Source organism: Phascolarctos cinereus, unplaced genomic scaffold (genome assembly GCF_003287225.1).
Source record: "Phascolarctos cinereus isolate Bilbo 61053 unplaced genomic scaffold, phaCin_HiC Scaffold_5;HRSCAF=322, whole genome shotgun sequence".
In the NCBI taxonomy this organism is placed as follows: domain Eukaryota; kingdom Metazoa; phylum Chordata; class Mammalia; order Diprotodontia; family Phascolarctidae; genus Phascolarctos; species Phascolarctos cinereus.
In genome coordinates this window covers 301,730,229-301,742,495 of record NW_027555958.1, presented here as the reverse complement: position 1 = coordinate 301,742,495, position 12,267 = coordinate 301,730,229, and positions in this window count along the sequence as shown.

Genomic DNA, 12,267 nt, shown 5'->3' with positions numbered 1-12,267 from the left:
CAAGTATTTTTATCCCCACAAAGAGATGAAGAAATTGAACTGATCTTGGGTCTCTGGAAGTGGTAGAAATTAGCAAGATCCATTTGTTCATTTAAAAAGCTTTATTAAACATGTTCCAGGCACTATGCTAGACCCTGGGCTTACAAAGACAAAAGTGAAACAGCACCTGACCTCAAGGAACTTACATTCCACTGGGGAGAGAGGAGGAAGGACAACATGTACATAAAAATTGAACACAAAAGGTACAAAGCAATGTCCAGAGGGAGAGCATGGGCAACCAGAAGGATCAAGGGAGGCTTCCTATAGGAGGTAGACCTTGAGCTGAGAGCTTTGAAGGAAGGGAAGGATTCCATGAGGCAGAGGGCTTTTTGTATACATTTCAGGAGAAGGAGAAAGAGGAGGAGGAGGAGGAGGAGAGGAGAAGGAGGAGAAAGAGGAGAAGGAGGGGGGAGAAGAGGAGGAGGAGAGAGCTCAGGAGAGATGATTGTTAAAATTTCAGTGTATTTACACCTTAAAAATTGGCAAAGGCTTCAAATTAGGGTTTAATTGATTGTTTTGATTGGTTGTCTAAACTTAAGAAAGTGATGGAGTAAATGTGGATAATGCAGATTAAACGGAAAGTGTTGTCAGTCAACAAACATTTATTAATCACCTGCTGTATGCCAGGCATCATCCTAAATGTGTGTTGTTCAGACAACCATTGTTAAACATTTACCAGCACACCTGCGAACAAAGGTGTTTCCAGCATGTCCAACATGGTACCAGACAAAGAGACAAAGAGTACTAAGAGGAGGAGGAGGAGGAGCATCTCTGAATTCATCCTTTTGTGTGCTCCCTTACCAACACAGATCACAACCGACCGCTAGCTCCATGACCTCAAGCAAGACAACTTTCAGCCTCAGTTTCCTCAGCTGCTGAATGGTGATAATATCTGCACCATTTACTTCCCAGAGTGTCCTGATCATCAAATGAGGAAACATGAAGCACTTTGCAAGCCCTTAAAGCATTGTAAGTGCTTAACAAATTTTTCTTGACTGATTCTGTAAAATGTCAGTTATTGTTATTTAGTTGTTGTTGCTGCATCAGTCAACAAGCATTTATTAAGCACCTACTGTGTGCTGGGCACAAGTATTGGACACACAAAGACAGAAATGAAAAAGTACTTGCCTTCAAGCAGCTTATGCTCCACTGGAGGAAATAACATGCATCTATAAAGTAAATGCAAAGCCATTTCAGGGAGATGGATAATTGTTATGCTGATGATTAAGAATCTCTAAAGAAATTCATTAGCTGGAAGTGAATGCTTTGGTGACAAGTATCTCCAGACTTAGCTGGGCTGGCTATCAGGTAGACACATTATCTAGCCTGAGCTGCCTGAGCTCCAAGTCTTCATTCCTAGCTTGTCAGAGAACTAAGGTCACCTCTACACCAGCATAAAACACAGGAGAGAAACTTAAGTGGAAGAGGGTGGAGAGGAATAGTAACAATTAATAAAAATCATAATAATGCATTTCTACAGTTAGCAAACATGTACTTTCTAGCCCTGGCTCTGGCTTAGGCCCATAGACACTGTGAGTCCAAGCCTCAGCTTTTGCTTGTGTTATTCAGTTCAGTGTGACAGGTTTCCATACGGATCACAGGCTATTGAAGAGAGAATGTAGATAATTTTCTACTTGTCCTTATTTCCAGGCATGGTGACAGCTAGGGGTTGACTAGTAATGAATCGTCCTGTTTCTTTCTTTGGACATTAGGTATCAGTGTTTTTAAAGGAATTCCTGACTATGGGCTCTTCTCCCTTAAGCCCTCAAGCTTGCTATTCTCCCAGGCTAAGCTCCTTAAAGAAAGAAAAGGAAAAACAAATCCATTTAGCATCTATAAATTAAGTGAATGACATCTCCCCCCCCCTGCTCTGGAACAAGGCTGCCTGGGGCTCCATCTGATCAGAAGCCTGGAGAAGAGCCCCGCCCCTCCCCCAGAACCAGTCTCTTGAAAGATCATCAGCAGACACTGAAGCAAAGCTGGGAGGCAGCTGCTTCATTCTCATGCTGGGTCTGTCCTTACCCAGGAGCCCATCCATATCCCAGATTGGAGAGCCCATTCCTGGCTCATTCCAGGGAGAGCATGATGGACGAAGACAGGAGCGCTGCACAGCCTGCAGCCCCATCCATCACTATAGGCAGGTGAGGGCAGAAAGGAACCCTGGAAAGGAAGCCTGCTATGGGAGGTAGGGCTAAAATCACAAGCATCAGAACTAAAAGCCCAGCCATAACTAGATTCGAGAGGCAGTGTGGTTTAATGGATAGAGAGCTTGACCAGGGAAGACCAAGGTTCCAGTCCTGCCTCTGACCTGTGCTGGCTATGTGACCCCGGGCCAGTCACAACCTCTGGGCAATTCTCTAAAATTATAAATTGTGAAGAAAATGCCAACCTGCATTGGTAGAGACAATTCCCTCTGCCAATTAAATCACAGGTTCCATCCCTAAACAGAAACATGAATGAGGGTGCCCTCCCCATCGCTGCTACCTTGATAACATTGCCTCTTCAGCTTTAGCAGATGCAGCCCCAGGCTCTAACCTGGGCCCTTTTCTCTCTGTATCTTCTCGCCTGATGACCCTACCTGCTCCAGTGTGCACAAGCGTCATTCCTGTGCAGATGACTCCTAGATTCATACAGCCAACCCTAGTCTTTCTTCTGAGCTAAAACTCGCAGCTTTGCATCAGGTCTCGTCATTCCTGGTCTCCCTGCAGGATCTGATGTTCCCCCCAGATATTTCTTTCTTCCCCAGGTTTTGGTGACACGTGTCTCCCCTGGTTCTCTTCCTGCTCAGTCTCCCCTATAGGGCATAAAGTCAGAAGTTCCAGATTCAAACCCTCACTTTGCCACTTACTTACCTGTGTGACTTTGGGAAAATGGCATCCCCTCTCTGAGTCTCCATTCCAAAACTGTAAAATGAAAGGCTTGGACTGGATGGCCTCTGAGATCCCCCTCCCGGCTCTAAATCTATGATCCATTTATCACACACACACACACACACACACACACACACACACACACACACACACACACACACCCCCAAGGGTGGGCGTTACTCCCAGGACTCTCTCTTGGGCCCTCTTCTCTCCCTACACTTACTCTCTTGATAATCTCATCAGCTTTCATGGGTTTATTTACCATTTATGCAGATCTCCACATCCAATCTTAATTTTGCTCCTGAGCTCTAGTCCCACATAACCAGCTGTCTTGGATATTCCAGTTGGGTCTCAAACCCCACATGTCCAAAATAAAACTCTTTACCTTCCTAAACCCACCCCTCTTCTTGACTTGCCTGTTTCTGTTGAGGAAACTACCACCGCTATACTACTACTACTACTACTTCTACTGCTACTTCTACTGCTACTGCTGCTGCTGCTACTACTGCTGCAGCTGCTACTACTACTACTACTACTGCTAATAATAATGACACAATAATAATAACCAACATTTATATAACACCCACTGTGTGCCATGCAATGTGCTAAATGCTTTATAAATATAATCTCATTCAATCCTCACAACAACCCTGGGAGATAATGTGTCATTATTATTCCCATTTTACAGATGAGGAAACTGAGGCAACAAAGTGATTTGGCCAAGGTCTCACAGCCAGCAAGTGTCTGAGGCTGGATTTGAATTTGGATCGTACTGACTCCGGGCCCAGAGCTCTGTTCACTGAACAACTGCACTACCATCACCCATACTTCTTTTTTTTTGTGGGGGGGGGTAGACAATTGGGGTTAAGTGACTTGCCCAGGGTCACACAGCCAGTAAGTATCAAGTGTTTGGTCTGAGGTTTGATTTGAACTCAGGTCCTCCTGACTTCAGGGCCAGTGCTCTATCCATTGCACCACCTAGTTGCCCTCACTACCCATACTTCTAATCCTGGAGTCATTTTCAACTCCTTCCTCTCCCCTATTCTATATTTCCAACCAGCTGCCAATATTTTCCATTCTACTTCAGCATCTCCCCAACCCATCCTCTTCTTCTACTTATAGGGCCATCACCAAAGTTCATGTCTTCATTAACTCTCACAAGGACTATTACAGTAACTTCCCAGTTGGTCTCTGAGCCTCTCAGTCCTCCCTCCACCAATCTGTCCTCCACACAGCTGGCATTCCTAAAGCATAGGTTTAACTATACTATTCCCTCTCTCAAGAAGCCTGAATGGCTCACTCTTGCTTCTAATATAATACTTCTTAAACTGGGGTCCATAAATCATTTTTTTAAAAATACGTATATTTTATAACCATTTTAACATAATTGGTTTCCTGTAATCCTATGCCTTTTACTTTATATATTTAGAAACATGATTCTGAGGAGTCCATAGGGCTTGGCAGACTCTCAGATGAATCTATGACAGAAAAAAAAAAACAGGTTAAGACCCCCTGCAATAGTATAAAATACAAACTTTTCTGTTTGGCAGGTAAATAAAGCCTTTCACAATCTGATCCCTCTCTATACTTCTCCCAGACTTGGTATACATTATTCCTCGTCACGTACTTTATATTTCTGCCAAGATGGCATAATTGTGGTTCTTTGCGTAAAAACATTCCATCTGCCATCTCTGTACAGGTTGTCTCCCCCACCCCTCCATCCCCCCCACTCGCTGCCGGAATACACTCCCTTCTCACATCTGCCTCTTAGAAAGCCCAGCTTCCTTCAAAGCTCAACTCAAGTGCCACCTTCTATATGAGGCCTTTCCTGATTCCCACCACCTTCCCTTCCCCACAGCTGTTAATACTCAGACACATACCTCTAATTACCATATATTTACTTTGTATATTTTTTGCATTTACTTATATGTAGACATGTGGTTTCCTCCAGTAGAAGGTCCCTTGAGGGCAAAGATCTTCATTATTATTATTTTTTTTTTTTGCCTTTGCATCCCTATCACCTAGTAAAGGAAGACATTGGGGCAGCTAGGTGGCTCAGTCACTTACTAGCTGTGTGACCCTGGGTAAGTCACTTAACCCTATTTCCTAGGCCCCCCCCAAAAAAAAGGGATAATAAATGCTTGTTGATTGATTGACTAATTGATGGAACAACTCAACCACTAATTTCCTTTAGTCTGGTCAAAAATCAAATTTTTTGTTGTTCAGTCATTCAGTCATGCATGACTCTTCATGACTTCATTTGAGGTTTTCTTGGCAAAGATATGGGAGTGGTTTGCCATTTCCTTCTCCAGCTCATTTAACAGATGAGGAAACTGAGACAAATAAGGTTAAGTGACTTGTCTAAGGTCACACAGCTAGTAAGTATCTGAGGCTAGATTTGAATGCAGGAAGATGAATCTTCATGACTCTAGGCCAGGCCATAAATCAATACTGGTAACTAATTTAGGACTGGGATTTAGAAATAGGGATGCACAAAGTACAGGTTAGACATTCCACTCACACTCTATGTATGGCTATCAGCAGGTGTGGAAACACTGGGAGCTGTAGTCACAACCCTGCATACAGGCGGCCCAGACCATAGGGTCATCTTCCCACTGGAAGCAGCAGTGGGATTCAGCAGCCCCCTGGGTGTCTGAGCAGCCTTTTAAGGATCACGTTGCTCACCTCCGGGTATGAGAAAGGGGCTAGGAAAGGGGCCCTAAAAATCATCTGCTTACTCAATCCTGGCCTGATTACAGTAGCAGGAGGGCATCCCGAGGTCAAAACACACACACACACACACACACACACACACACACACACACACACACACACACAGAAGTACAAAAACTTCTGCAAAGGTGATTCCACTTACCATTAGCACATGGAATATGTGCACATTTACAGACAACACAAAATCCAGTAGACCTGAAAGACGAATAGTTCTTTTCGCAAGAGAATTCAGCAGGTATCTCATCCAAATAGCAGCCCTGAGTGAAACAAGGCTGGCAAATGAAGGCCAGCTTCCTGAAGTCAAAACTGGATACACATTTTTCTGGAGTGGCTGCAGTGAAAGAGAGCCCCATAAAGCTAGTATGGGTTTTGCAAGCAAAACTAATCCAGTCAACAAGCTTGTATGCCTACCAAAAGGAGTGAATACCTCATGACAATGAGATTGCCACCTGCAGAAAAACACCACGCCATCGTCACCAGTGCCTATGCTCCCACCATGATGAAAACTGATGAGGTCAAAGAAAAATTTTATGGCCACTTGGAAACCCTTATCATCAGTATGCCAAAAGAGGACAAGCTTGGGGGCAGCTAGGTGGCACAATAGGATAGAGCTCCAGCCTTGGAGTCAGGAGGACATGAGTTCAAATCCAACCTCAGACACTTGATACTTACTAGCTGTGTGACCCTGGGCAAGTCACTTAACCCCCATTGCCTCACCAAAAAAAAAAAAAATGAAGGCCCAAAGAGGACAAGTTTATAATTCTGGGTGACTTTAATGCTAGAGTGGGCTCAGACAAACAGACATGGCAGGGAGTCCTCGGGAGGAATGGAGTTGGAAACAATAACAGCAGTAGTCATTTACTACTGAAGACTTATGCATCTTATGACCTCATCACCAACATTGTCTTCTACTTATCTAAATGCAGTAAAACTTAGTGGATGCACCCTGGCAGCAAACATTGGCATTTAGCAGACTATGTGATTATAAGAAGAAGAGACAGGCAGGATGAGAGAGTGAAGAAGGCCACGTATGGCACAGAGTGCTGGACCGATCATAGACTCATCCTCTCTAAACTAAACATTCACATTCAACAAAAGCCACAGCCCCAAGGCACTACCAGAAGAAATAATGTCAACAGATTAGAGCTCTTCTCCAAACGGGAATAGTTTGTTGCTAACTTGGAGGGAAAGTTGAGCCAACACACAGCTGGCAACAATGGAGCAGAAAAGGAGGGGTCAGCTTTCAGAGATTTGGTGGATAGTACTGCATTTTGACAAAAATGATGGGGAAATTCAGAAGCTGCTAGATGAAAAAACGAGAACTCCAAAGGGTTTACCAGCAGGATACTTCATCCATCTCTAAGAAGGCAGCATTTAATTCCATTAAAAGTAAAGTACAAGCAAAGCTTAGGGAGATAAAACAGGATTCTTAGCTCAGTAAGAATGCAGTTTTATGCTGATAGTAACAATCCAAAGCACTTTTATGAAGCCCTGAAGGCTGTTTATGGGCCAAAGACCTATAGTACTCTCAACTACTCGGTGCTGAAGGAGCCACACTGATTAGTGATAAGGACATGATCTTAGAGAGATGGGCTGAACATTTCCATAGTGTTCCCAACAGACCATCATCAATCAATCCTGAAGCCACTGACCATTTACCTCAGGTTGCAGTCAATCCCTCCCTAGCTGAAGTTCCAACTAAAGATGAGGTTTTGAATGCCATTAGGCTCCTTTCATGTGATAAAGCACCTGGTGCTGATTCTATTCCAGCTGAGATTTACAAGGTGGGGGCAGGGTCTAGTGCTCACACAAAAGCGTGCTGAGATTTTCCAGGTTATATGGCAAGAGGAGGTTATCCCCCAGAAGTTCAAGGATGCCTCCATTGCCCATCTCTGTAAAGGTAAAGGAAATAGATTGTCTTGTTTCAATCACAAGGGGGTCTCACTGCTAGCAAGATTCTTGCCAGTCCTCTTTAACAGGCTGATCCTTCACCAGGAAGATGGTCATCTACCTGAGAACCAGTGTGGCTTCAGAAAGGGCCAAGGAATGGTCGATATGGTGTTTGCTGCCCAACAACTCCGGGAGAAATGCCAGGAGCAGAACAGAGGTCTGTACACAATTTTTGCAGATCCAACCAAGACCCTTGATACTGTCAGTCATGAGGGCTTATGGAAAATTGTGTCAAAATTTGGTTGCCCAGAGAAGTTCATCAGTATTGTATGTCATTTTCACAATGGCAAGCTTGCCCAATTTACCCTGCATAGATTTTGTTTGCAGGGAAGCTAGTGGCACAGTTAAATGTATGTGGCATGATTTTAACTCAGTGAATAGAGTGCTGGGCCTGGAGTCAGGAAGACTCATCTTCCTGAGTCCAAATTTGACTTCAGACATTTATTAGCTGTATGACCCTGGACAAGTCACTTAACCCTGTTTGCCTCAGTTTCCTCATCAGTAAAATGAGCTGGAGAAGGAAATGGCAAACCACTCAAGTATCTCTGCTAATAAAATCCCAAACAGGGTCACAAAAGAGTCAGATATAACTGAAATAACTGAACAACAACAACAAAATATAATGTTTGTACATAGTTATTTTATATCATCTCTCCAAAGAGACTGGGAGCTCCTTGAGAGCAGGGACTGTGAGCTTTCTTTGTATATAGAACAGTACCTGGCACATAGCAGGCACTTAATAAATATTTATTGACTGCCTGACTGACTAATGTCATGCAGGTAGTGAGCAGCAGAGATAGAATTCCAGCCAAGGTCCTCTGACTCCACTGTGCAGTGCAGCTTCTGTGAAAACCTACTGATCAAGTCGATCATATACTGACCTATTGGCCACTCTGGGTGGGATAAGACTAGAAGAAGATAGAACCACCTCATCCTAAAATACCAAGAATTATATGAAAAGGAAATAGTGCGGGGAGGAGAGAACAACACAGGCCACGTCAGGAGCTAGAGACCTGAATCCTTCCCTTCAGTCCTTTCCACCAATCCCGTCCATCGCTAGAGACACAACTAGGGTAGGTGCCCCGAGCCCTGTCCCAGGTCGCAGAAGTTACCAGGCACTAGCATCACTTGCTGTTCTCCCGCAAGCCAGAAGTCTCTGAGATTGGTCTCCAGCTAATGGAAATAAGAAGCAACCAGATGGTATAACAACTACAACTCAGCCCTACCCCCCTTTCCCTGCCCATGTTTGGCTGCTTTTCTCAGAAGCATTTGAGGGCACATGTAGCAGTTACTTCCCTGGGTGCATTTTATGCTGTTTGTCCCATATGAAAAAAAAATTGTAGTTACTAGAATCACAGAATTCTCACCCAAGTTAGGGAGATACCCAAATGTCTTGCCTAGGCTCTATTATGAGTCTCTGGAGAGGGTGAGAACTTAACTATACAAAGTAAGAAAGGGATTTGTCACTTATGAACTTGGGCAGTGACCTGTGTATAAGGTTGAATTATTGTGTTTGTGTGTTTGTTTTCCTCTCTCCAGGTGGGGAGTCTAGGCCAGCTGCCTTTCCTTATTTTTCCTTAATTGAGAGGCGGCCTCTAGTTATCAAAGCAGTTCATTCTGAAGGGGTTTTCTGGTTGGCCAAGAGGAAGGGGGGATTAAATCTCCAGCTAGGAGACAGGAACCAAAGCTGATTTGGAAGTTCATCATTGGGAAGGCCTGCTAAAATGCCAGCCTCCTTAGAATCAGGACTGGCCAAACTAGGCCTGAGGAATTTTAGTTAAGAATTAGATTAGAAAGCTGAGGTGCCGCTCAGTCTGGGACCAGGGAGATTTCTTAATTACCTCACCCTGGCGTATTATTTCTGAATTTGTACAGTCTCTTTTCTTTCCTAAATGAATCCTAGAAAACACAATTTGTGGTCTGGAGCATGTAGACACTGAGGGGGGATAAAGGAAAAGAGAAAAGAAAGTAGGTGCTTGGGACTATGGTACCCAGAGACCTCTCAGCCTCAGTTTCCTCTGTAAAGTGGGGGTTTAAAATAGCATGGGATCATGGGTTTAGAACTGGAAGGACTCAAAGGCCATCAGGTTCAGCCTTTCCTCCTCCCCCCATTTTGCAGATGAGGAAGCTGAGGCTTGGAGCAGTTAAGCAACTTGCCTGGAGTCACAGAACTAGGGAGTGTCTGAGGCAGGATTTGAACTCTGGCCATCACTGTGCTACCTAGCATCTTCCTCTTGGGGTTATTGTGAGGAACAAATGAGATCAGTTAATAATAAATATTTATTAAGCACCGATTAGGTGCCAGGCACTGTGTTAATCACTGTCGATATAAAGAAAGGTAAAGGACCGTGGGTGCTCTCAAGGAGCTCATAGGCCAATGGGGGAAAGACAACTCATTAAAAAAAGCTGAAAAGGGGGGTGGGGATGGTGGGGGTTAGGTATTTGATGTGGGGGCATGATGATGAGGTCCAGAGGAGTGTGGCCAGGTGGGAAATAAAGAGATGGCTGGCCTGGGCAGCCTCTTTAAATGGAGGATCTGGGAGGAAATCTCTACTCTTCATAATGAGAGGGATTGAGAAAGGTCCCAGGAGCAAGGGTACTGATAATAAAGATGCTGTTATTATTACCATAGATTTACAGCTTGAAGGGACGTTAGAGATCATCTAGTGCCACCTTTCACTTTTACAGTTGAAGATACTGAGGCAAACATTAAGTGACTTGCTCAGGGTCACACAACTAATAAGTGACTGAGGTGGGATATGAACCTAAGTTTTCCTGACTCCAGGACAGCTGTCCATCCGCTTTACCACCTAGCCACCTCTAGGGGATGGCACTTACAGATGAGGGGACCAGGAAAGGCCTCCAGGAGTTGGTAGTTATTAAGATGAGTCTTCACAGAAGGCAAGAACTCTAAGAATAGGAAGTTGGGAGAGAGAACATTCCAGGCATAAACATGGGAATTGGGGTATCATGTTTAAGAAACTGCAAGTAAGCTGATATGGCTGGATGGTAGGGTGCATGGGGGAAGTTAGGTTCAAATCCCAACTCTATTTCCTCCAATAGCTGTGTCACCTTGGACAAGTCACACCCTCACATGTTGCAACTGTTTTTGCTCCTGGTGAAAACATTCTTCGTTAAGGCTCTAGATAATTGTAGAAACCAGTGCCCCAGGAAATTCATCCAGTGAGTTTAGGGGATTTACCAAAACCTAAGGCTTAAGTTTCATTCTTGCCCCATTGGTCTCTCTCACCCTTCCATTCCTCCCCAGATAAAGAATTAGGCCAGAAGGGACAGTCAAAAGGATTACCATTTCCTCCTTGAACTTTAAGCAGGGACTTTCAGTGCCTAGTCCAATAGATGTCCTCTGCCTCAGGGGCAAGGCCACTAAAGAATAGGCCTGAGGGATTTCAGAAAAACCTGGGAAGACTTACATAAACTGATGCAAAGTGAAATGAGCAGAACCAGGAGAACATTGTACCCAGTAATAGCAATATTGTGCCATGATCAATTGTGAATGACTTAGCTCCTCCTAGCAATACAATGATCCAAGCCAATTCCAAAGGACTCATGATAGAAAATGCTATCCACATTCAAAGAAAGAACTGATGGATTCTGAATGCAGATTGAAGCATACCATCTCACTTTCTTCAATTTGTGTGCGTGTGTGTGTGTGTGTGTGTGTGTGTTTTCCTTTTGGTCTGTTTCTTCTTTCACAACATGACTAATATGGGAATATATTTTACATGATTGCACATATATGACCTATATCAAATTGCTTACCTTTTTAGGAAGAGGGGAAGGGAGGGAAAGTGGAAGAAAATTTTGGAACTCAAAATTTTGTAAAAATGAATGTTAAAAATTGTCTTTATATATAATTGGAAAAAATAAAATACTATTAAAAAATTAAATACAAATACTCCTGCAAAGAATTTACAACAGAAAAAGAAAGAAAGAATGGGCCCAAAAAGTCAAGGAACCTTTCCATTCCAGTTTCGTTGTGTGACCTTGATCAAGTCCCTGGCCCTCTCTAGGCCTGGGTAAATAATGCCAACATAAGAAATATGGAGTACCTCACTGCCTGCAGCTGGAAATGCTTCTTTCTCAGAAAGAGAACAAAGGGGTGAGAGATGAGAGGGCCTCTTTCCTGAGTAGGTGTTTGCTCGGGAGAGACTGGGCTTTGAGAGTGAGAATGTCTCCAGGAAAGGGGCTGAAGGAAGATGTAAATGTTACCAGGTGAAGTCTGGGGTCCAGGTGTGAGCTGGAGGCAATCTGGTGAACAGCCCTTCTCAGAATAATCTTTGCTGCCTATTTCATAACTGAAAGAAATGCTCAGTGTCAGTCACAAGTTAGTGAAAATAATGATGTAATTTTTTTCTTTATCCAAGTTCATAGACTCCTAAAATCTACCCACAGACTCTGTGGGGGTCCATAGACACCAGCTTAGGAACCCCTGCTCTATAGCTTCCCCCTCCCCCATCAATACCAGCTCAGAATCAAACCACAACTGCCCCCTCCTCACTCATAGTCAAGTGGCTTCAGACCCAAGAGACAAGAAGGGAGTTTCCAACAGGGGAGGGGGTGGGGGAAAACTGTCTATATACCTACGTTTGACTTGTTTTTAAACTCTTGGTTTTTCTCTTTTTCTCATGAAGAGTTTTGGCTTCTCTTTCATTTC